Below are 20,514 nucleotides of genomic sequence, written 5' to 3'. Positions count from 1 at the left end.
CATGGCAAACCCTGTCTCTACTAAAACTACAAAAAAATCAGCTGCATGTGGTGGTGGCAGGCATCTATTCCTAGCTACTTGCAAGGCTGAGGCAGGAGGATCACTTGAACCCGGGAGGCGGAGGTTGAGATCGCACCACTGCACTCTAGCCTGGGCAACAGCGCAAGACTCCATCTTAAACAAAGAAAAAAAAAAGGAAGAAAGTCATCAGTTCATATTAAAACAGGAAGTCAAGGGGCTGCAAGAATAATATATATTTTTCTGAGACAGGGTCTCGCTCTGTCACCCAGGCTGGAGTGCTGTGGTGCCATCATAGCTCAAGGTAGCCTTGATGTCCTGGGCTCAAGTGATCTTCTTGAGCCCAGTAGCTAGGACTCACCCTCCTGAGTAGCTAGGACTACGGGCAAGTGCCACCATGCCCAGCTAATTTTTTAATTTTAATTTTTGTAGAGATGGGGTCTCACTGTGTTGCCCGGGCTGGTCTCGAACTCCTGGTCTCGAGGCATCTGCCCACCTCGGCCTCCAAAAATTCCGGGATTACAGAGGTGGGCAGATGGCTTGAGCTCAGGAATTTGACATGAGCCTGAGCAACATGGCAAAACTCCGTCTCTACTAAAAATACGAAAACTAGCTGGGCATAGCGGCACATGCCTGTAGTCCCAGCTACTCAGGAGGCTGAGGTGAGAGGATCACCTGAGCATGGGAGGATGAGGCTGCAGTAAGCCATGATCACACCAGTGTACTCCAGTTGGGTGATAGAGTGAGACTCTGCCTTTAAAAAAATAAAAAAAAAATGAAGCTAACTAAAATAGGACATGATTTTGAGCTATGTATTGAATTTGGAAAAAATATTCTGCTAAATCATGGCAGATTTAATAACATAGAATATGTTCCCTTTTCTGTGGGTTTAGTCATATTACTCGTTTCTGCAGTGCACCTATATACAAAACAAAAGAATCATAGTTAACAGAATGAAGAGGTAAGGGCAGTGGCAGAACTGAATAGAAATCAGGGAAGGGGAAGCGAGGTGGGAAGCCCTGTAGATGCCACATGTCCTCATCTTACAGAGTGGCTCTCAGGAGGGCTGAAAAGGGAGCGTGGTTACCCCTGGGGAGTGGGAGTGAAGCAGGAGCTGGGAGAAAGGAGGAAGGAGAGCTCGACTGCAGCCCCTGGCTTCTACAGGCGCCTGGCTTTGGTCTCTAGCGTCAGGCAGAGCAGGCTTTACTAGAGAAGCCAGATTCTCGACTACCACTGCCTGTTTGAGACCCATGGCCCTTGGTCCTAGTTTCTGCCTCACTCAGCTCTCTCTGTTTCTGGTCCATGTAAGTAATTGTCTTGTTTCTGAACCATACTATAGCTTTTTTGGTTTTCTCTTTGTGTATTAGTTTGACATTGTTAAATGTGTGCAGCAGATGGCATGCATCTTACAGGGCCATCTTGACTGGAAAGCCATTATACTGCTCTTATAATTTAAAAAATGAGATCTTAAAATACAAAAAGGGCATTCCTTTCTACTGGTAGGATCTCTCCTGCCACATACTGATACTGTTTAGTTATTATTTTCTGTACATCTGCAAAACCAGAGTGTATCTTTCAAATCAATATAGGATCTCTTTTCTGAACTCCAACACATGGGTATTCCATGAGGGAAACTGAGGCATAGAGAAGGAAATCATAGGAGTTCTGGTTGTTCACCCTCCCTCCACCTGTGAGTGCCCCTGCAAACCCTCAAGCCTTGCTTCAGGGAAGAGCACATTCAAATACCACAGTGGTCAGAGATGTCAATGTATAATCCCCACGTGCTATATGTTTACACCATCTCCTGTATTTTGACAAGCATCCCCTTCAGCACATTTGTCCTTTCCGGTCTCTTTAAGTCACTCCTGCTCCAGTTTCCTTCCATTCAATCCCTAGTGGAGGTGACCATACTCCTGGTCATCGTCCACCTTCTTCTCCTCCCACTCCCTCCTCCTCCGTGCAGAGACCTTTGTATAGCAAGTAATCATTATTTAGTCACCCTCTAACCATCTCTTTCCCTAGCTGACTCATTCCTTAACAGTGCGTTCTAGGTCTTACTGTTTTGAGCTGTTAGTCATCCTGATGGCTTTTCTTTGAAATCCTCCCCAAGTGCCTTCCCTTTCCTTTATGCTGTGGAGGTTGAATGGGACGCACACTCTGCCAAGAATTTCCAGGAGGGCTGAGGACACAATCTAGTTTATGATTCTATAAGACACAATAAGTAAACCATTGACAATTATGCCCTAACAAATAAATAAACAGTCAATCTTGGGGCTGCCTTCCTGTGTTTGAATATTACTATGTTTCTTGCTCAGAGCCAGTTTGTTATCCACCGGGCTGGGGAATTGAATGCTGCTTTCCTCTCTAATATCCATTCCTTCCTTTGCTTGTGCTAGAACCCCCACTTATTAGCTGGGCACACGCCCACCCAGAATAAAGGCTATTTCCTAGCCTCCCGATTGCTAGATGAGACTAGGAGACCAAATTTTGGCCGATGGGATGTTAATGGAAGTGTTGGATGTAATCGCTGATAAATATTTTTATTTATTTATTTATTTATTTTGGAGACGGAATCTTGCTTTTACTGCTCAAGCTGCAGTGCAGTGGTGCCATCAAAGCTCACTGCAGCCTTGACCTCTCAGAGCCAAGTGATCCTCCCGCCTCAGCCTCCTGAGTAACTGGGACCACAAGTGTCAGCCACCATGCCCAAATAATTAAAAAAATTTTTTTAGACACAGGGTCTCCCTATGTTGCCCATCCTGGTCTCACAAACTCCCAGGCTCAAGCAATTCTCCTGCCTCGGCCTCCCAAAGTGCTGGGATTATAGGAGTGAGCCACAAAGGCCAGTCTGAGAAGTGTTTTTAAATGGTAAGGTGCAGGTTCATTTTTGCACCTTCCTCCTCCTCACTGCTTGGAAAAGGAGATGAGATGGTAGGAGCCAAGCAGCCTTCCAGGACCAGGAAGCAAACAGAGCAGGAGGGAGGAGCTATGCAATGAAGGGAGCCTGAATCCAGGTGATTGTGCAACCCTGGGCTGCCTACTTTCCAGCTTATTTTATGTGTGAGAGAAACTGATTTCTGTATTTCTGAACTGCTGGGGTTTGTGTGTGTGTGTGTGTGTGTGTCTGAGTGTGTGGGCATGGGGTGGGATGATTATTTGTTTATTTCATATAACGAAACCTAATTCCAACCGATTCAATGACCCTTAGAGAGTGTTTCTATTTTTTGTTTTGTTTTACTTGCATAAGCTGTTACAGATGGAAAATGTCTAACTGGTGGTGCTTTACTTTCCTCTGTGTGTGACTAGCTCAGGTATACCAGATGCTTATTCTATACCAGGTACTTTTTATGTCTTGTCTCGTTCAATCTTGACATAAACCTCTGATACTACTATTATTTCCATTTTAAATGAGTGTACACCAACACTCAGAGGTTAAGTGAAATGTTTGAGGTCACAGAGTTGGTAAATAGCAGACCCAGGATTTGCAGCTGGATGGCCTGGCTCCAGAGACCCTGTCTTGAGTGCCACACCATGGAACTCTTTGAAAACTGACTGTATTCCCCAAGAACCTACTGAAAAGGTGTTAGTAATTGCACCCTCTCTTGAGTCCGTGCTATGAGCAGGTACTGCCTTGTACAGAAAGCAAATTCTGGAAAGGCTGCCCGGCCCTGAGTGTCGGGAGAGTGATGTTGATGTCAGTGAAGTGGCGAAGGGCTTGTACCATGCTGCAGCCTTGCCTTGTCCCGGGCACCTTTCAGTGCTGCTGGCTTCTGCAGTTCCCTTTTCTCTTCATTGATTTATTTTGAAATGGTGGTTGATAGGGGACTTCTTCTTCTTCTTTTTTTTTTTTTGACAGTCTCACTCTCTTGCCCAGGCTGGAGTGCAGTGGTGTGATCTCGGCTCACCGCCTCCTGGGTTCCCTCCCACCTCCAGCTCCCAGGTTCAACCTCCGCCTCCCAGGTTCAAACAACTCTCCTGCCTCAGCCTCCCAAGTACCTGGGATTACAGGCATGTGCCACCACGACTGGCTAATTTTTGTATTTTTAGTAGAGTTGGGGTTTCACCATGTTGATCAGGTAGGTCTCAAACTCCTACCTCAAGTCATCCACCCGCCTTGGCCTCCCAAAGTGCTGGTATTATAGGCGTGAGTCACCATGCCAGGCCAGATGACTTCCTTTTGAAATTCAGTAATCCAGGACTCTTTTTTGTACTTTAGTCTAAATATTCTTCCTAAATTGTTTCATATGGATTTTCCTGTTGTTTTATGTTGAGAATTTTTTGGTATCATAAAAATCTTACTCATCATATATAAATGATACTATTTCTGGAAAGTGGTGACACTGAGGTACATCTTGTCTTATTGACTCACATTCAAATTCATTATAAGACAAAAGAATATGAGGTATAAAAATAAGGTCATTTATCAGCTCCAGGCTAGTACCTGAAAATAATTAGAGATGAGCTAAGCTACAAGTAAAGTCAAATAATTAAAAGATTTTTTTAAACTGTTACTTTTATAAACTAACAGACTAAAATTTTTAAAAACAGTATCACAGGCCAGGTGAGGTGGCTCACACCTATAATCCCAGCACTTTGGGAGGCCGAGGTGGGCACATCTCTTGAGCCCAGGAGTTTGAGACCAATTTGGGCAGCATAGTGAGACCCTGTATTAGTCTGTTTTCATGCTGTTGATAAAGACATACCGGAGACTGGAAATTTACCAAGGAAAGAGGTTTAATGGAGAACCCACAGTTCCATGTGACTGGGGAAGCCTCACAGTCATGGCCGAAGGCAAGGAGGAGGAAGTCACATCTTATATGGCAGGCAAAGAGCTTGTGCAGGGAAACTCCCCTTTATAAAACCATCAGATCTCATGGGACTTACTCACTGTCACAAGAACAGCATAGGAAAGACCTGCCCCCATGATTCAGTTACCTCCCACAGGGTCCCTCCCACAACACGAGGGAATTCAAGATGAGAGTTGGGTGGGGACACAGCCAAACCATATCAGACTCCCTCTCTACAAAAATAAACAAAAATTAGCTGAGCATGGTGGCACATACTGGTGGTCCCAGCTACTCGGGAGGCTGAGACAGGAGGACTGTTCCAGCCCCAGAGGTTGAGGCTGCAGTGAGCCAAGGCTGCACCACTGCATTCTAGCCTGAAATATATATATATATATATATTCCAGTTCTTATTTGTCCTCCCTACTCTTTAGCTATTCTTGAACGGGAGAAGACAGGTTTCCATTTCCATATCAAATAATTATGAAAGCATGGTGAACATCTGATGCAAATTAGGCTACCCTTTCCTGTAAAATTCTGTCATAAATCAGACAAAGGCCATTCTGTAGGTTGCCTCTGTATAATTCTTGAATATCAACCTCACCTTTCTTCTGAGTCTTGCACATAAAAACATGGCTCGGAACCTAGAATGAATGCTACATATTACGATTTTGAACCAGTATTCCAAATTAGATTCTCTTGACACTTTTTTTTCTTCTTGATGCATTATAATAATACAGACAACACCAGTTGCAGGATGTAAGAACTGCTTTTCATAGGAAAATTGGTTATCCAAATAATAGGCTATGAACTACTCAACTAGTTCTTGAATATGGAAGAGGTATAGTTTCCTCAGTACCGTGAAGTACTATAAGAAGACATGATTAAGCATAAAAGCAGCTTAAAAAGAAACAAACTGATTTTGATCACACAAACACAAAACTCTATGGCAACAATATGGCATACAAAAGAGAAAAAACATACTACAAATTCATGGAAATATTTAAGATGAAAATTTAGGGAGCTCAACAGAAATAATGTAAAAAGCCCTAGGACAAAAACAGAAGCCTGGGCGGGGTGCGGTGGCTCACGCCTGTAATCGCAGCACTTTGGAAGGCTGTGGCAGGCAGATCATGAGGTCAAGAGATGAAGACCATCCTGGCCAACATGGTGAAACCCCGTCTCTATGAAAAATACAAAAATTTAACTGGATGTGGTGGCAGGTGCCTGTAGTCCCAGCTACTCAGGAGGCTGAAGCAGGAGAATCGCTTGAACCCAGGAGGCAGAGTTTGCAGTGAGACAAGATAGCACCACTGCACTCCAGCCTGGTGACAGAGCGAGACTCCATTTCAAAAAAAAAAAAAAAAAAAGCAAGCCTGGGCAAAGATGACAGATACATAATTCACGAAAAAGGAAGGGCAATTGCTAATATACATAAGAAAGGCTCCTCTTGCAACCAAGCAAAGAAATACAATTTGAAATGCATCGTGGTTTTAAATAGCTTATATGAACAAATATTTAAAAATAATACACCGTCTGATAGAAGTGATATTAGTGGACACCGTCCTTTGTTCTTGATCTTGGGGAAGAGCATTGGTCTGTCACCATGAAGTATGTTGCTAGTTGTACATTTTTCATAGATGCTGTTGATCACATTGAGAAAGCTCCTTTCTATTCCTCAATTCCCTTTTGTTCCCTGTTTCTACAGTAATACACAATATTGGCAACAATGCAACAAAACGGACACTCTCCACTCTCCAGCGGGAGAGTAAGTGTGTGCTCTCTCTAGAAGTCATTTTAACAATACGTATGAAATATTTTAATGCCGTATTTTATGTCAGTGCTTTTATTTGTACATATCTGACTTAAAATCCGATATACAGTTAAAGATTTAATTGCAAAGATATTTATCACAATGCTATTTATGATAATGACAAATTAAAAGTAACATAAGGTCAATATTAGAATGTTTAAGATAATTATGGTCAAACAAAAAAGAATAATATGCAGCCATTCAATTTCTATTTACAGGCTGGGCGCAGTGGCTCATGTCTGTCATCCCAGCACTTTCGGAGGCTGAGGCGGGTAGATCACCTGAGGTCAGGAGTTCGAGACCAGCCTGGCCAACATGGTGAAACTCCATCTCTACTAAAAATACAAAAATTAGCTGGGCTTGGTGGCGCATGCCTTTAATCCCAACTAATCGGGAGGCTCAGGCAGGAGAATTGCTTGAACCTGGGAGGCGGAGGTTGCAGTGAACCAAGATCATACCACTACACTCCAGCCTGGGTGACGGAGGGAGACTCTGTTTAAAAAAAAAAAAAAAAAAAGGGCAGGCGCGGAGGCTCATGCCTGTAATCCCAGCACTTTGGGAGGCTGAGGCGGGCGGATCACGAGGTCAGGAGGTAGAGACTATCCTGGCTAACACAGTGAAACCCTGTCTCTACTAAGAATACAAAAAAATTAGCTGGGTATGGTGGCGGGCGCCTGTAGTCCCTGCTATTCCGAAGGCTGAGGCAGGAGAATGGCGTCAACCCAGGAGGCGAAGCTTGCAGTGAGCCGAGATCATGCCACTGCACTCCAGCCTGGGTGACGGAGCGAGACTCCGTCTCAGTAATAAAAATAATAATTCTATTTGCAAAGGCTTTTTAATGCTATGGGGAAAAAAAGAAAAAAATATAATAAAGATTAAAGATCAGGTCTGGTCTGGTCCATGAACTTGGTTTCAGAGCCAGGTAAGTGGGGTGAAGGGATTTAAAGTGACAGGGTCAGTATCCCGGTCAGGGGCATGACATTGGAACCAGAGATCTGAGTGAAGACTCACGTTACGGTCACAAGACCAGAACTCTGGGTTTAGTGAGGGAAGGGCTAGAACAAAATAGGAAAAAAAGAAAGAGAGAGAGGCCATTAGTGGGGAAAGGTAGGCCAGAGAGCAGACGAAGGCCACATGACCTTAATATGGAAAACAAAACGTTCTTGTGCAGGTCCACCCGTGCTCAGCGCCACTGAGAAATCCAGCCCTCCAGTTTTCTATGTGCAGAGAAAAAAGACAGGAAGGAAATATGCCAAAATAGTCACAGTGATTTTGTCTGAGTGGTGAATTATGGCTGATTCTTTGTTCTTTTTATATTTTCAAATTTTTATAATAGCACAGAAATATTTTTAAGAAGTTCTGACTACAGAAAATTGGTTTTTTAATTCCCTGTGCCAAGTTCAGAAATATACCCTCATGGAACAAGATAACTAAAAGAAGGAAACTACTTCAAGGTATGTCCTTTTAATCTCTAGCCCAATTCCCAATTGCTTTATAAATGGGCTTTTCTCCCCAGATCTCCTCAGGGCATTGCAATCACCTATACCAACTTGAGAATTTTCAAAAACATGTTTTTTCAAACTGTTGTCTCAAGTTTGGCAGCTGATGGGTAATTTTTTTTCTTTAATAACTGCTCTTATATATTCATTCATTCACTGTTTCCATTAGCTGTTGAGGGTACTACAAAGTTGAAGTCTCTTTACAGATCTTATGTTCAATTCCTTCTGTGGTATGTTTTCTTTCTCTTTCTTTCTTCCTGCCCGCCCTTCCTTCCTCCCTCCCTCCCTCCCTCCCTCCCTCCCTCCCTTCCTTCCTTCCTTCCTTCCTTCTCTCTCTCTCTCTCTCTCTCTCTTTCTTTCTTTCTTTCTTTCTTTCTTCCTGTTTCTTTGTAGAGAGGGGTCTCGCTATGCTGCCAGGACTGGTTTCGAACTCCTGGGCTCAAGCAATCCACACACCTTGGCCTCCGAAAGTGCTGGGATTATAGGTACGAGCCACCATGCCTGGCCAGGTGGTATGTTTTCTAGGAATAGTGCAAATAAAGTGAGGCAGGAATCTTAAAAGAATGAGAGAATGAATACTATAGAAGCCTGATTTCTGCCTGAAGAGATCAGGCTGACTTGGCAAAGGAGGTGACATTTGAACTTTACCTTAAAGTAATTGGATTCCACCAGGTAGAGAGGGGAGGGTGTCATAACCTTCCTGGGTCAAGAACTATGTGTATCGTGTTCACTACTGATTGCCAAGAAACTAGTGTTGGCTCTGACACCCAGTAGGTGTTGCACAAATATTTATTTAATGAAAGTTTGAGGGCAGGGTAGAGATAAGAGACAGCATAATCAAATTCTCAGGGGCAGAGAAACAAGGTTTATTCATACAAAAGCTAGTTAACTCTTGTGGAAGGATAAGCCATATGAATAGCAATACTGGAAATTTAAACTGGACAGCTATATTGAGTCATAGTTGTGCTAGATTAAAAAGTACTCAGTTAATAGATAATCATGATGGTGGTGGCCGGGTGCAGTGGCTCACTCTTGTAATCCCAGCACTTTGGGAGGCTGAGGCAGGTGGATCACCTGAGGTCAGGAGTTTGAGACCATCCTGGCCAACATGCTGAAACCCCATCTGTACTAAAAATACAAAAAAAAAAAATTAGCCAGGCATGGTGGCACCCACCTATAATCCCACCTACTGAGGAGGCTGAGGCATGAGAGAATTGCTTGAACCCGGGAGGCAGAGATTGTAGTGAGCTGAAATCACGCCACTGCACTCCAGCCTGGGTGACAGAGTGAGACTTTGTCTCAAGAAACAAAACAAAACAAAACAAAACAAAACCATCTAAAAAAAACAAAAGAAAGAAAGAAAAAAGATAATCATGATGGTGGATGGAAATGTTAATCTGGAATGATTTCAAAATCAGTAGGATAGCTCAAAGGTGAATAAACCAATTACAAATCTATTAAAAGAGAATTAGGGAAATGTGCACAGGGACTAGATATTTAATAATGTGGAAAAAATATTGTTCACTTCAGTGTGATAAAAATATTTTGATTTTCTTTTAGAGAAACTTAAGAAAATATTTACAGAGAAAATGATCTGATGTGTAAATTTGCTTCTAAATCATTCTAGGGGTTGTGGGGTATTGGTCTAGATGAAACAAGCATGACCAGGTATTGAAAACTGATAAACCTGGGGGATGACAAAGGAACTTTCTGGGGTGATGGAAATGTTCTGTGTGTTGGGTGGCAGTTAAACAGGTATATAGATTTATCAAAAAATCCATGCGTTTTACTTTTTTTTTTTTTTTTTTTGAGACAGTCTCGCTTTATAACTTAGGCTGGAATAAAGTGGCGCAATCTCGGCTTACTGCAGCCTCCGCCTCCTGGATTCAAGCAATTCTTCTGCCTCAGCTTCCTGAGTAGCTAGGACTACAGGCTTCTGCCACCACGCCTGGCTAATTGTTGTACTTTTAGTAGAGATGGGGTGTTGCTATGTTGGCCAGGCTGGTCTCGAACTCCTGGCCTCAAGTGATCTGCCCACCTCGGCCTCCCAAAGTGCTGGGATTACAAGCATGAGCCACCATGCCCAACCTTTTTTATTTATTTTATTTTATTATTTTATTATTTTGAGACATAATCTTGCTCTCTCACCCGGGCTGGAGTGCAGTGGTGCAATCTCGGCTCACTGCAACCTCCGCCTCCTGGGTTCAAGTGATTCTCCTGTCTCAGCCTCCCAAGTAGCAGGGACTACAGGTGCACACCACCACACTGGCTAATTTTTGTATTTTTAGTAAAGACAGGGTTTCACCATATTGGCCAGGCTGGTCTCAAACTCCTGACCTCAAGTGATCCACCCGCTTCGGCCTCCCAAAGTGCTGGGATTACAGGTGTGAGTCATTGCACCCAGCCTATTTATTTTTTTATTTGCATGCATTTTACTGTATATAAATTTGATGTAGAAAAGCTGGATGATGCATAGATTAGGTTCATTTTACAATTCCACTTTTTTTGTTTGATACTTTCCATAATAAAAGGTTAAAAAAAGGAAAAGAAAAGAGAAAAAAGGAAAGAAGCAGAAGGAAGAAGTCTGCTGCAGTACTGGAAGCAGGCAGATTATTGAAATTACAGTGGTGCCATGGAACAAGAGAAGGCAGATGAAGAGTGACACCTTTCAAGTTAACACAGGTAATGAATCATTTCCAGGGAGAGGGTTCTACCTCCTGGAGCACTAACGCAGAACCCAGTATTGAAGAAAACCGGATGGGTTACTTTGACTCAAGCATTAAAAGGAAAGAGCGCAAAAGAATTATTCCATCTTTTTCTGGCCCAGTTTCCATTAAAATGCCCACTTGATATTCTCATCCATAAACTTGCTACTCTATCATCTCTCAAGGTAAAAACGGTGAGAAGAAATTTTTTTTAATGTGCTTTTGGTTATAGGATTGAGACTTTCTCAGATGACTTAATAATACAGCCAGGAGGAAAGGTATTTAGGGCTTTCTAGGGCAGGGTTTAATCCTAAAGCAATCTAGCAATGAGATTAGTGTTCCTGGATGTCTTGTTTCTGTCAAAACCACGTCCAAAGAACAGACCGTATTGCCATTCTCCTTTCTCTAGATTTCTGTTTTTATTTATTTATTTATTTATTTATTTATTTTATTATTTTGAGATGTAGTCTCATTCTGTTGCCCAGGCTGGAGTGCAGTGGTGCAATCTCAGCTCACTGCAACCTCCGCCTCCCAGGTTCAAGTGATTCTCTGCCTCGGCCTCCCAAGGAACTGGGAATACAGGCATGCACCACCACGCCCAGCTAATTTTTGTATTTTTAGTAGAGATGGGGTTTCACTATATTGACCAGGCTGGTCTCGAACTCCTGACCTTGTGATCCACGCTCCTTGGCCTCCCAAAGTGCTGGGATTACAGGCCAGGCCTGAACCACTGTGCCCAGCCCTGGCTTTTTTTTTTTTTTTTTTTTTAAAGTAGAAATGGGGTTTTGCCATGTTGACCAGTGTAGTCTCAAACTCCTGACCTCAGGTGATCGTCCCGTCTTGGCCTCCCAAATTGCTGGGATTACAGGTATGAGCCACCACGCCTGGCCTGATTTTTGTTTTAATTGTTAATATTTAAAGGATAGCAATCTCTCTGGGTATACTTCTCTCCCGATTTGATATCATGCTAGCTAAAAATCTGTGTTGCTTAAAGCAAAAGTTAGGTAGCAGCAGTGGTGGAGGGGTTTTCATGACAAGGTTCACTGGTGTTGAGCATGTACAGCTGTAAACATGTGATCCTCCTGCTTCAGCCTCTGAAGTAGCTGGGACTCCAGGCACGCCACCACACCTGGCTCATTTTAAAAATTCCTTCTAGAGATGGTGTCTTGCTACATTGCCCAGGCCAGTCTCGAACTCCTGGACTCCAGCGATCCTCCAGCTTTGCCTCCCAAAGCAGTGGGATTACAGGCACGAGCCACCTTGCCTGGCCCCATGCTTCTTTCCTACTCTCAGAATGCTTGTGTGACCAGGATAGGGCCCGTTTTCCTCACATAGCCATATGGCTTATTGGGAGCCGAGTCCTAGCCCCAGCTCCAGGAGCAAGGCTGCTTAATGAAAGGAAATCCTAACCTGTACCCTCAACAGTGAATGGTTCAGAAATTAACTTCTGTCTCTTTCCTCTACTTAAATGGAAACTCCAAGAGGGAGAGGATGTTTATCTGTTTTGCCAAGAACCTAGAATAATGCCTGGCACATAGTCCTTTTTTTCTTTTTCTTTTTTTTTTTTTTTGAGACAGAGTCTCATTCTGTCGCCCAGGCTGGAGTGCAGTGGCACGATCTCGGTTCACTGGAACCTCCATCTCCCAGGTTCAAGCGATTCTCTTGTCTCAGCCTCCCAAGTAGCTGGGATTACAGGCACCTGCCACCATGCCTGGCTAATTTTTGTATTTCTAGTAGAGATGAAGTTTTGCCATGTTGGCCAGGCTGGTCTTGAATTCCTGAGCTCAAGTGACCTGCCTGCCTCAGCCTCCCAAAATTCTGGGATTATAGGCGTGAGCCACTGCACCTGGCCCTTACTTAGTAACTATTTAATAGATTCATTTTTCATTCCTCCTCAGCAAACATTAATTGAGCATATGTAAGACTGAAAAAGTCTAGTAGGGATGACTAGACATGTAAACAATTGCCTAACAATGCACGCTGGTAAACACCATCATCAAGTCATACATGAGGCTGAGGGAGTCCTGAAGGAGAGGTCAGGACTTGGACCAAGCTTCCCAGAGCTTCTGACATTGAAGTGGATCTTGGAGGATGAGCAGAGATTTGCCAGGTGAAGAATTAGGGCAAGTGTAATCTGACCATGTAACTTGTTCAAACCAGGACACTTGGGCGGGTGGAGGGGGAGGGTGGTTAATTAATAATTATACCAGACAGTAGGCGTAAACAGAGATTGTTCTGGGCAAACCAGGCCACATGGTCACTCTTGGCAGAAGGAGCAATGTGGGCAGATTTGGAGGATGGTGGAAGCCCTTGGGAAAGGCAAAAGTTCAGCGTGTTGAATGAGTGTGGCCTGCGGGAGGAGGGCTGAGCTGGAGTGGTGGGCTGGCCGGAGCGAGAGGGTGCAGTTCTTGCAAAGAGCTTCAACTTGGTCCCCTGGCAGTGAGGACTTGTGGAGGTTTCTCCACAGGGCAGCACTGGGACCAGACTTACAGTCACTCTGGCAGGGCATAAAGAACTGGAGGGCACAGACTAGAGGCTAGAGGTGAGGCAGGAGGCTGGACAGTGGTTTTTTGGGGGAATGATGGGCCCCGATCTCAAGCAGTAGGAGGATGGGGCTTCAGAAGGAAATATGTACACCTGAGGGGGAACATTCTGGGGGTGGAACTGACTGGCCTGCAAGCGGGGATGGGAGGGCTGGGAAGGAAAAGAAGAAATGATGATGCTTAAATTTCCAGCCTGGGTGACTGACTGGTGGTGTTGGCTCTCCGTCCCCATCAGTGGTGACAAGTAGAGAATGACCTCAGCTGTTTGGCTGACTCAGAGTTGACAGGGAGTAGATACAGGAAACTCAGTCTTGCAGGGACCAAGGGCCCAGCCAAGTGGCCAATCCAAAAGCTGAGTCACGAAGCCAAAGGGTCAGCACAGATGGAAAAGGAGACAAGGTGCAGGGGGGGGCAGGGAAGTCCGTGAGTGAGAAGTGTGGAAGCAGACGGACAGGGAAGCGGTATCGGAAGCCAGGTGTCATGTTGATTCGCAAGCAGGCTTCGTGCATTTGCACCCTTCATTCAGAAGGCAGCAGGAGATCCCTAGGCTGATACATGGAAGTATCAATAAGCCGTGGCCGCCAGGGTGCACACGTGGACTGTGGGAGCAGAAGAGTGGATGTGTAAGCAGGTCACAGTCTTGGAAGTGATGGTGCTCTGGGGACTTGGAGGAGGAGGGGGGAAATCGGTGTAAATTAACAAATTGGCATTCTGTTTTGTCCTCAAGTCCCTTGTGAGGGGTTTTTTTTTTTTAGATTCTTTAGTTTTTGATTGTGATAAAATCACACAGTATTTATCATTTTAGCCATTTGTCAACATACAATTCAGCAGCTTTAAATACATCCACAAGGTTGTACATCTATCACCATTATTTATACCCCAACTTTTTCATCATCCCCAACAGAAACGCTGTACCCATTAAACAATAACTTCCCCTTATTCCCTCTCTGATAATCTCTACTTTCTATTTTTATGAATTCGAGTATTCCAGCTATCTCATATTAATATAAGTGAAATCATACATTAGTCCTTTTGTGTCTGGTTTATTTCACTTAACAAAATGTTCTCCATGTTCATCCATGTCACAGCATGTATCACAATTTTATTTTTTTTCTTCTTTTTTTTCAAAAATAGGTCTTGTTATGTTGCCCAGGCTGGCCTCAACCTCCTGACCTCAAGCAGCCTCCTGAGTAGCTAGGACTACAGGCGTATGCCATTGCACCCAGTCTTCATTCCTTTTCATGGCTGAGTAATATTCCGTATACATGTGTGCACCACATTTTAAGTTTATCCATTCATGCATCATTGGACACTTGGGTGCTTCCACCTTTGGACTATTGTGAATAATGCTACTATGAACATGAGTGTGCAAATATCTGTTGGATTGCCTACATTCAATTCTTTTGGATACATACCCAGACATGGGATTGCAGAATCTTATAGCAATTTTATGCTTAATTTTCTTAAGAACTGCCATACTGTTTTCTTCACCATTGGCTGCACCATTGTGTATTCCTACCAGCAATTTCTCCACTTGTTGTAGAGAAAAGGGTTACAATTTCTCTGCATTTATCTGCATCTTTGCTAATACTTGTTAGTTTCATATATATATAGCTATCCTAATAGGTCCTTGTGAGTTTATTTGTTTGTTTGTTTTTTTGAGTAAATCTGTCTCCCTTGCACCAAATGTGTTCCTTGATAGAAAAATTGAGCTTCAGGTCTGACGACTGAGGACTTGTCTCTGGACTTATGACCCACTCTGTGCTGTCCTATCTCAGCTGCCCTTTCTCTAAGGCTTTGGGTACATACACCAGCAAAGAAATTTATGTGGGAGTTTTCACTAATTTGGGTAAGAGTCTTACAACACTCTTTACACATTATATCTTGGAAAATCTTTAAGTAGGGCACTAGTGATGTTAAGTGGGAGAATCAAGACTAGATTCCTCCAAAGAGACGCTTCATTTAGACCATATTTCATCATTTTGTGAGGGGGCTCGTGGCAATGTTATGAATGGACCTCTGGGAGGTGCCAACATGATTTCCAAAGGCCTGATTATGCCTGTAACACAGCAGATGGCTTAAAGAGCAAAGTCAGAGAGCCTCACAATGCTTCCATGTCATCCAGTTCCCATGATATCGATGGCAACTCTGTCAAGGTGAAAAGAGAGCAAGAAGCTACTGGGCTGATAACCTTGAAACACTGTTTTTATTATAAAAGTAATACTTTTTTTTTTTTTTTTTTTTTTGAGGCGGAGTCAGGCCCTCTTGCCCAGGCTGGAGTGCAGTGGCCGGATCTCAACTCACTGCAAGCTCCGCCTCCTGGGTTCACGCCATTCTCCTGCCTCAGCCTCCTGAGTAGCTGGGACTACAGGCGCCTGTCACCTCGCCCGGCTGGTTTTTTGTATTTTTTTAAATAGAGACAGGGTTTCACTGTGTTAGCCAGGATGGTCTCGATCTCCTGACCTGGTGATCCGCCCGTCTCGGCCTCCCAAAGTGCTGGGATTACAGGCTTGAGCCACCGCGCCCGGCCAAAAGTAATACATTTTCAATATGAAATGTTAAACAAAAATGAAGTACATAAAAAAGAAAGGGAAAGCCTCTATAATTCTACTCCCCAGAATTAATCACAATAGTTAAATTTATAATCTTCCAAATATTAGGTATAAAATTATACCTGTTCTCGTAATTACATCTTATCTTGAAATTTGCTGTTTCTTTTTAACTTAATAATAGATTGTGGATATGTTTTTGAGCCAGGACACATACACCCTTAATTTTTTTTTTTTTTTTTGAGACAGGGACTTGCTCTGTCACCCCACCTAGAGTGCAGTGGTGTGATCACTGTTCACTGCAGCCTTGACCTTCTGGGCTCAAGTGAACCTCCTTCCTCAGCTTCCCAAGCAGCTGGGACTACAGGCGTGTGCCTCCACGACTGGGTAATTTTAGTTTTTCTTAGAGATGGGTGTCTCACTATGTCGCCCAGCTGGTCTGGAACTCCTGGGCTCAAGTGATCCTCCCGCCTATGCCTCCCAAAGTGTTGAGATTACAGGTGTGAGGCACCGAGCCTGGCCCTGTCTTAATCTTTTGAAGGCTTGAATAATATTCAGTTGTGTGGATGCATCGACATTTATTTAACCGTTCACTATGACAATCAGTGCTTCCAGGGAGCATGCTCGAACATATTATCTGCATGCTCGAACGTATTATCTTCATGCTCGAACGTATTATCTTCATGCTCTTGTGTGATGGGCTTAGATTTTAAAAGAATAACAAGACTTAGCAATGTGATTTAGGTAACACTCTGCAAAAAACCCATTAAAGATGCCTACTGCAGGTTGAGTGTCCCTAATCAGAAAATCTGGAAATTAAAATGCTCCAAAATCCAAAACTTTTTGAGTGCTGACATGACATCGAAAGGAAATGATCATAGGGCATTTCAGGTTTGGGATTTTCAGGTTTAGGATGCTCAGCCGGTGAGTACAATGCAAATATTCCCAAATCTGAAAAAAAATCATAAATCCAGAACACTCCTGGTCCCAAGCATTTCAGGTAAGGGATAGCCTGAATTTTGACTGTGCTTTGGTGTTTATGCAACCCTGTTACAAGACACTGACCTGTGATTTAAGAAGTCACTGACAAGCTCAAAGGGTCAGGGTCTTTCCCAAGTTTAACTTTCTAACCGCTGTGCCAAACTGCCCCTCAGCATCCTCTGAAGACTCATATAATAGGCTTTATTATTATGTAACCATTTTAAGTGCACAGTTAAGTGGCATTAAGGATTTTTTTTTCTTTTTCTTTTTCTTTTTTTTGAGAGGGAGTTTCACTCTTGTTGCCCAGGCTGGAGTGCAGTGGCATGATCTCGGATCACCGCAACCTCCACCTCCCAGGTTCAAGCGAGTCTCCTGCCTCAGCCTCCCGAGTAGCTGGGATGACAGGCGCACACCACCACACCCAGCTAATTTTGTGTTTTTAGTAGAGATGGGGTTTCTTCATGTTGGTCAGGCTGGTCTCGAACTCCCAACATCAGGTGATCCACCTGCCTCGTCCTCTCAAAGTGCTGGGATTACCGGCGTGAGCCACCATGCCCAGCCGTATTAAGGACATTTACGCTGTTGTGCAACCATCCGTCTCTCTCCAGAATTCTTTTCATCTTGGAAAACTGAAACTCTGTGCCCATTCAACTATAACTCCCCTGCCCTTCTCCTCAAGTCCCTGGCAACTGCCATTGTCCTTTCTGGCTCTATGAATTTGACTATTTTAGGTATCTCATACAAGTGGAATACTATATGGAATCATATAGTTTTTATCATTTTGTGACTGGTTTATTTCACTTAGCATAACATCCTCAAGGTTCGTTCATATTGTAGCATGTGTCGAAATACCATTTCTTGTTAAGGCTGAATAATAATCCATTGTGTGTTTATATTACATTTTGTATATCTATTCTGTCAGTGGACATGCGGATTATTTCCACCTCTTGGCTGTTGGAAATTCATTACCTTTTGAGTCAAGGAATCACAAGCTATTTGGACTGAAGTATCCTGTTAAGAACAGGTGAAGAAAGATTCCGGGTGAACAACCATGCATTCCTTTTATCTCCTTTGTCCTGTGGGCTTGGTCTGGTGCTGAGAACTTATGTACAGTATCATATTTAATCCTTCCAACAACATGATGAGGTAGGGATCTTCACCATTGTATAATGAGGAAACTGGAGCTGAGAAGGTTAAGAGCTTGTTCAGAATCACAAACTGGCTGGGCATAGTGGCTCATGCCTGTAATCCCAGCACTTTGGGAGGTTGAGGCGGGCTGATCACCTGAGGTCTGGAGTTCGAGACCAGCCTGAACCCCATCTCTACTAAAAACACAAAAATTAGCCAACTGTGGTGGTGCACGCCTGTAATCCCAGCTACTTGGGAGGCCAAGGCAGGAGAATCGCTTAAACCTGAGAGGTGAAGGTTGGAGTGAGCCAAGATCGCATCAGTGCACTCCAGCATGGGTGACAGAGTGAGACTAAGTCTCAAAAAAAAAAAAAAAAAAAAAGAAAGACAAAAAAGAAAGAAAAAAGAATCACAAACTGAACATCCTGCATGTGTGTTTGTGTGTGTGTACGGGGGGAGTCAATCAAGCCTTCGGACACCCTGTCTTAACTTGAAACCCTGTAGTATTTCAGGGTCAACTATTTCTACAATTGAGCTTTATAAACTTTGACTTTCCCATATTCATTATTTTGTTGTGTATTTCCTGTTTCCCAGGAACAATTAACAATAGAATCCTTAAGATTCAAAACTCCTTGCTGTTGACCAGCAACAGACGAGAGGAAGAAGTGGCTCTGGGGACATTGTATGCCAGTCTGCGGCAGGTTGGCTGGAGAAGCAACCCTGGTTGCAGCTTTGGAGAGAGAGATGTGCATTTACTTTTACCTGGAAAACCTATGAAAAAAAATTCTCGTAAATCTGTCGTTTGTGTATCCTCAAGGTTTGTGCCAGAAAGCAGATATGTCTGCTCCTGTGTGTAATTGTTAAAAAACACAAAAAGGAAATAAAAGTGCACAACATACCTGGCAGAACTGACCAGAGGGAATTGGGAAAGGCCAAAGTAAATTCTTCTAAAAAATAAGCAAGCAAGGGAGAGGAGCTTGGAGGAGCAAGTGCTCTCCCTGTGCTGGGGAAAAGGCAGCGACAGGACCACCTTGTGGGCAGGTGCGGGCACTGATCACGTGATGGACTGGGGTCTACTGCATCTGTTTTCTGTTTGGGTCTTGAGGATGGAGTGGCAGGAACACGAGAACAGTGAGAAATTTTGAGGTTCACTTCCCTTCTTCCACCTCTCACTTCCCCCATAACCTCTTCCTTTTGATAGTGCTGGAAAAACAACCCAAGGCCAGCCCTCTTGAAGCAGGCAAATAGATGCTTGTCCTTTACTTCATGTATAAAGAGATTGTTTTCTTTCTTCACCCAGAGAGTCAGAGCTAATGAAAGTGGAAGATAAGTACCCTGAGAGAGGCCGAAGGAGGGAGTGTGGGGGTTCAAGTGTATGATCTACTTAGGCAGAGAGGAATCAGAGTTAAACTAGGCTCAAAATACATCACTTTTTTTTTTTTTTTTTTTTTTTTTGAGACAGTCTTGCTCTGTTGCCCAGGCTGGAGTGCAGTGGTGTGATCTCGGCTCACTGCAACCTCCGCCTCCTCAGTTCAAGCGATTCTCCTGCCTCAGCCTCCTGAGTAGCCGGGATCACAGGTGCGCGCCACTGCACCCAGCTAATTTTTGTATTTTTTAGTAGAGATGGGGTTTCATCATGTTGGTCATGCTGGTCTCGAACTCCTGACCTCATGATCTGCCAGCCTCGGCCTCCCAAAGTGCTGGGATTACAGGTGTGAGCCACTGGGCCTGGCCAATACATTACTTTTAAAACTTAAAAAAAAAAAAAAAGTAAACTGTGCCCTGGTAATTTAAAAATAATGTCACATAAATATGTCTTTTTAAGTTTTAAAAATACTCAATTTACTGAAGTTTTGAAATAGTTGTACATTCGTATGTGTAACTAAAAATGTATACAGTAAAAATTCCCTCCTGTACCTTCTCCCCTAGTTCCCACTTCCTCATTCCAGGAAATCACCGTTAACAGTTTCTTGTATATATGACAGGAGTTTCTTCATGCTAAATATATTTTGGAATTTTTTATTTGGTTTAACATTGCTGTGCTTAGCTATATATATATATATATATATATATTTAAAGAAGAAGTAGAAACCGTGTGTATTTTCATCAGCTGAGGACTCAGCTTGAACATTTCAGGAAACCCCAACGTGGCACATTACCTCTCCCTAGGTACCCTAGGTAGGCTGATGAAGGTCAAGTAGCAAGGAGGCCCCGTGGGTGCTAAAATGCAAATCTGAATGTGAAAGTGACAGCAAAATGACAAGGTAGAGCCAAAGGTTTACCATACAAACTCCAACAAATGGTTAAACCCTGGTAAAACATATAGAAAAGCTACTCTGAAAAATTTGAGAAGTAGGTAGTAGAGAGAAGGCAAGATGAAGGAAGACGTATCCATAGGAGAACTCTAAGGGCACAAATAAAATCAGAGTTGGGAATGGGGAAGTTAGACCTAGATGCTGGAGGCTTCTTGGAGGCCAGAGGATGTTTCAGTTTC

The 20,514-nt window shown here is 43.4% G+C and overlaps 1 protein-coding gene across 1 annotated transcript in view; it reads left to right on the top strand.

Moving 5' to 3' along the window:
• Window positions 1–20,514, top strand: part of USP12 (ubiquitin specific peptidase 12) — a 162,403-nt gene that overhangs the window by 35,404 nt on the left and 106,485 nt on the right. The window contains exons 3-4 of the mRNA XM_037986883.2: window positions 7,952–8,069; window positions 10,646–10,796. The gene's annotated coding sequence lies outside the window, so the exon portion shown is untranslated. The remainder of the gene's footprint in view (window positions 1–7,951; window positions 8,070–10,645; window positions 10,797–20,514) is intronic.

The sequence above is a fragment of the Chlorocebus sabaeus genome, chromosome 3 (genome assembly GCF_047675955.1).
Source record: "Chlorocebus sabaeus isolate Y175 chromosome 3, mChlSab1.0.hap1, whole genome shotgun sequence".
NCBI lineage: Eukaryota > Metazoa > Chordata > Mammalia > Primates > Cercopithecidae > Chlorocebus > Chlorocebus sabaeus.
Note: the sequence above shows the minus strand (reverse complement) of the source record. Positions and strands in the feature narration are given on the sequence as shown.